Consider the following 6,072-nt stretch of genomic DNA (forward strand, 5'->3'; position numbering starts at 1 on the left):
AAGTGCACTGGTGACCAGATAGGGCTATTTATACAATCTGGGGGTTTGATTAAATTTTACAGTAGGCAAAATTCATATAAAATTTATCTTATTATTGGTTATTTTTCAAAGTTATATGAGTCGTAATTTTCAAAATCATCATTCAAAAAAAACTTTTAATATGTTATTCACCCTGAAAAGTTACAAATATTTTGACAATCATAATACTTACTATGCATAGGTTTCAATGTTACAAAGTCAAATACAACTTCAAAATGATTTTGACAGTATTTACATCTACAATTCACTGACATGGGGTACTTCAGAGACAAACCAAGATGAAGGTTGTGATTGACCATTTCAATCCATCATTTGCACAGTGATATCTTGCATTTTTTTTGCCTGTTACTTTGATATGATTTTCACAGCTTATTTTTCATCATCAGACCTTGTGGTCTTTAATAACTGAACTGAAGAAAAAACTGACAAATTGTCAGTATTTCCAACCTGTTATGGCACATATACCCAGTAACTAAAAAAATATAAAGAAACAGAGGAAAAAATTTAATCTCTAGAGACATACAGAAAATACAACATCAAGTCAATGCATGAAGATAGATTATACATATATTACTTTACCTCTCCAATAGCATGATTCTTATGCTCCTCATTGGAGGCAATGGTGGCATAAATTACCAACTGCACTTATGGTGGTGTCAGAGATGCTCCTCTTTAATGTTGAGGACAATGCCATCTTAGCCTTCTTTGTTGAAGGACATCATTGATCTGTACAATTCAAAAATCAACAACTTCACATCATGAAAGTCCTACTAAAAACCGTGCACATCTTATCATCCAAAATAACATAATTGCACAATAGTATTAACATGTTTTGTAATTACTACAAACTCAAGCAAACCTGTTAAGATTTTGGCATAAGTAATCTTAGACTGTGCTTTGTTGTACATACCTCTATGTTGCCAAATCCAACACTTTTAAAGAGTGTCACCATAGCAGGTACATGAGAATGCTTGTCTTGACTAGATTCAACTTCACAACAGCTTTTTGAAACTGATTAATCATATGGCGATTATAAATAATATCCGGCAAATATGGAATTGATGGAGGCGTGCTAATTATTGAACACTAATGTTCCTATTCAATTCATTTGAAAAATATTGAGAATACTGTCTGAAAATATGTTCTATTCAAAAATTTTCATGTAATGTTCTATTCAGAATTTTTCATGTATTTCAACAAATCCCAACTATTTTGTCCCAAATGTTGTGGTTGAATACTTTTTCTCAAAAACTTGTCTTCCTATCATCATAAGTGTTTTTACTATAAATATCTAATAGGAGTATTTATATTGATTCAGACTTTTTCCTATTCGCCATATTTCTATGATATAAGGTAAAGAAAGGACTTGAGGTTTATGCTTTTCTAAACTTGAATCCAGTTATACAAATGCTATTTGTACCTGCTACATGTACATACACTAGTAAACATAACAGCATAGTTATTTGTTGACAGTAATGTGTACCTTACCCTGTAGGCATACAACTTTCAGGAGTAGATCATTTCATGTTTGTTTATTTTTTATTTGAAACTATGTCCACTTTCAGGATACATATATGTATCTAATAAATCGCCAACATATTGCTATGAAGTATGTGTAAAGAGTGTGCATTTCATTTTGAATAGAAATATTGAACTATATCTATCTACATAAAGGTAGGCCTACATATCATGATTGGCATTAAAAAATCATTTACAAAGTCTTTCAGAAGAAAGCAAACCATTCAAGGTACAAGTCAATCCATGTAAGATTTGGCTTCACATAGATAATTTATTCAAACTATTACAAGTAGGATAGGCATTAACAATACATTGAGTGATGGTGAGTTGAATGTAACAGTTTTATTTCCAGAGCCTAGGGTGCAGAAAGAACACATGGCAGATATTACAACATATGCAAAAAATCTATGTATGCACAGATGTCATTATTGTATTTTAAACTTTGGGATGGAAGGGTGCTGTTTATATGGAAAAAATCAATCATCTACATGTATATTCTTTCTGTGTCTAATCCAAAATACAGCAACCACAAACTAAGGCACAAAACTGTTCACATGTTTGAATACATACGTTGTATTTCTATTTCAAATGACAAGAATCCTACATGCCAGTGAATGTACCCAGTTCTTTTAAAAACTTCGATCTGTACACACACAAACATACACCTATATATATATGTAAGATGTATACAAACACCTGTATACAGTTTATGTTTATGGTACATATATGATGGTTTGAGTGAGAAATGTCGGAATAAACGCATACATTATCGTGATAAGTGGATATATTACCACATGCTATTTTCACCATGCTTTAATACATTCTCGGGGGAAGATGGAAGACGTAAGATCGGACTTACAAAGTTGAATGAACCCTCCATTGAAACTTTTCAATAGCTGCCACGCCCACTCAAAAAATGAACGAAAATGTTGGCAAACTGTCCAATATTTACGATAAAAAAACACCTACATACATGGAAATATGTAATTCAAAAAATATTAGCAGCAACACAGCAAAGAAATGTGTTACAAATCGGGAAAATTCGTTTCAAAGGTAGTAAGCGGTTACTATGTTACAGTGTATGTAATGAAAACCGGAAGTGTCTTTACTCCGATCAAGGGGAGGATAACTCTAAAATTTCAAGATGGCGGATTGATGTGGATAGGTCTATACCTGTACCTGCAGTTATCGTGATTTTTTTCATGCAACTTTGTAGAATTTTACGATGCATACGCAGTAGAAAGATATAATCTAAAAAAGATTCTATTGTACAATTTCTCAATGCATAATATAACTTTGATATTCCATGGTATAAAATGAAAACTGTCGTTTTCTCCATATCAACGTAACACGAGCGTGTGCTTCGTCTCGGCGAAATCTAGCTCATTCCTCTCAGGGGGTGTCTTCAACGACGTTCGAGCATATCAGAAAAAATCAATAGAATAACAAAGATTATCGTATACCAGGTATATTAAAGAACAACAAAAAACTTTGTGATTTGTTATCAATGTGTTCTTATCCTTTTTTCACTTTTCTTCATACTGAAACAACAGCTACATGCACATTACATTTACAATTTTTTATTTTTCTTATAAGGAAATACTCTATCATACAACAATGTTATCTGCTTCTTATAAAAAAATCACTGTATATAAAAAAGCAGAAATCTGGTTAAGTGTTAACGTGCAGATCTTCTGATCTTTCGATTCTCCACCGGCGGCAATTTTTTTCAATTTTTTTTTTAATATATCATGCAAACATGCCTATTCAAACTATTCACAATATCTGGCGAGGGCTACATGTACATGTACATGTAGCTCTATTACTACAGAATAAATAATTATATATACTGAGGATTTACATCGGATATATACATGGTCAGTATCTTACAGTAGCTAGGCCAAGGACGTGTCCTTGGAATAGGCCTGTTAGTTTTATTTTGGTGTTGACACGGAAAGACGAGATGACTCCTGTCTCCTGGACATTAAAACAAATCATTTATTTCATCTAGGCAAATAATAATTTGAAAATTCCATATACCGCCTGCAAGGAGACGTCCTAGGCCTATCTCTACCCACAATACACTTGATCGTGGTCTTATACATATGTATTATGTAACTTTTCATCGATAATTTGATCCAGATATATCTGTCTTCGACAGTTGTATTTAGAATTATGAATATGTGGAAGGAACGTATGTACAAGATAAAAACAACCCATCTCAACTGCTATTCCGGGACCCTTAAATGTAATATTGGTCACCTCAGCCCAAGCACAGGGGCACGCAAATTATTCATTATGTAAAATAATTCCTATGTACGTCATGTCCACATGACTGAAAATTATATATTATGTAAATATCGGTTAGCTTGTAATAATAATAATAATAAACTTACAGCTACTTTTTATCAAAATACGCCTATTCTTTCAATTGAGAATAATTGTTATAATATTGTTTTTTCCCCTAAAAATGAAGATAATGTATTTACATTGTTTTGTATCTTGTTTTTATTTTATTTATATTTTTTGAGGAGATGGAGAGGGGTTTATTAATTATGTACTATATAGTTAAATTTATACTACATGTACATGTGTACATGTACATGTACATGTATATATGTGTATTCCAAACATGCTTCGAGACAATACCCCTTGGGCTCCTTTATACCCCATCCCCACCCCAAACCTACCAAGCTACATGTATATTGTATATGTATTTCGCCACTCTGACACTTATTCTGCCCTCTGGACATGAATTGTTTTACCTGAAATTTAACTAACATGCTGGCTCAGTTATACATACAACCATCATACATACTAGTCCAAGAAAAAGATGTGATTACGTGAATGAACGTGTAAAATCAGATATTTAAATGATATATTGTATAAATTTCTGGTAAAACCTATAATCTAGCTAGAACAAATGTAGCTTCATGAACACTGTATCTAAAAATACAAGTTATTTAATTGACAATTTTAATTGTCCATGCACACTGTTGGCATTACTTTCATCCCCCATATTACAATTCAATGTTAGTAATTGTAAGGATCCATATAGTATCCGGAAAATTCATTCATTTATTTATTTCAAAATGAATATAAGTTATACCACAAATTTGAATATACTTGTATTTGTAAGGTTATACTGGAACATGTGTGTATCACGTACATGCACGTACAGGCACTGTAAAACTGAAGTGCACTACGTAGTGCACTAGAGTTAACATTGAGTTAACATTGTAGTGCACTAGAGTTAACACTGTAGTGAACTGGAGTTCACATCGTAGTGCACTCTAGTGCACTACAATGTTTAGTCTAGTGCACTACGTTGTTCACTACGTGTGCACTACAAAGTGCACTAGATACCAAGTTTAGTTTGCTCCCAACTGTATATATCATATAATTGAAGCGGACAGAATATGTAAATAAGGAGATTCATATATTAACCAATATTGTTAACTATTTTTTCTTTCGTTGCATTTGATGAATGTTGCGGCATGTGTACCAGTTTCAATAATAAATCTAAATATAAAGAGGCAAAATAATTTCCATAATGTAAGTTATTTCGATATAACAAAGACATATCTAGCTTTGCAAGCGAATTATTTTCTGTTCAATATTAATTTAAACTGTTCGAACTGTGCTGATCAACTCAATCTCCTCTTGTGACCGGAAAGATCCAACACATGTTGTATCAATCCGAACTAGCAGGTACATGTAACGGCTTTTTTTATTTTTAGACGACATATTTATTTCATAGAGAATAGTTATTTTTATAATACTTATCCCAGTTAAGCATATAATACATGTCCTCCTAAACCACGTGTGTATCTACTTCGTTTCTAAGGGTCGACTCGTTTCTATGCAAATGATACCATATGATTGGTTACAACACACACCAAAATAGCATGACATACTATTGTTATTTAAATTCACTGTTATAGTCAGAGAGCCCTTGTATTAGAGAAAACAAGCAAATAAGTAAAATAGTTTTACTCAAAGTTAATTATATATAAATGCATGACTATAAAGAGTTATTATTGTAGGTCTGATATAAAGATAGATAAAGTGATATCGTTAGTAGACCGGTACATATAGTCACTCTAGTCTATAAATAGATACCTTGGAAATACCCTGAGAGCTACAAGAATATAGGCCGTTTTCGTTCATAAATTCGGCCAACCGGTTAAAGTAATTATTTCAATCAAAAATCCTGACGGACTTACAGTTTTTTATACAGGCCTGTCAACGCTCGTCTGAAAACAATATAAAATCGTCAGATCCGTCTTTAATTCATAAACGAACAACTAGTCCAACCAGTCGAACCGTATACTAAAAATCGACCTACTTATCATTTGGTTTATTTGTAATCTTGAAATATACCTTTAACTACCCAATCACTACTACTTTATTATAGATAGAAGTGTGGAACATATCAACGACTTTCTGTTCGTTCATTAAGATAAAAAAAAAAACAACAGTCCATATATTCTACACATACTTCGGTAACGGTTT

The sequence above is a fragment of the Argopecten irradians genome, unplaced genomic scaffold (genome assembly GCF_041381155.1).
Source record: "Argopecten irradians isolate NY unplaced genomic scaffold, Ai_NY scaffold_0469, whole genome shotgun sequence".
In the NCBI taxonomy this organism is placed as follows: domain Eukaryota; kingdom Metazoa; phylum Mollusca; class Bivalvia; order Pectinida; family Pectinidae; genus Argopecten; species Argopecten irradians.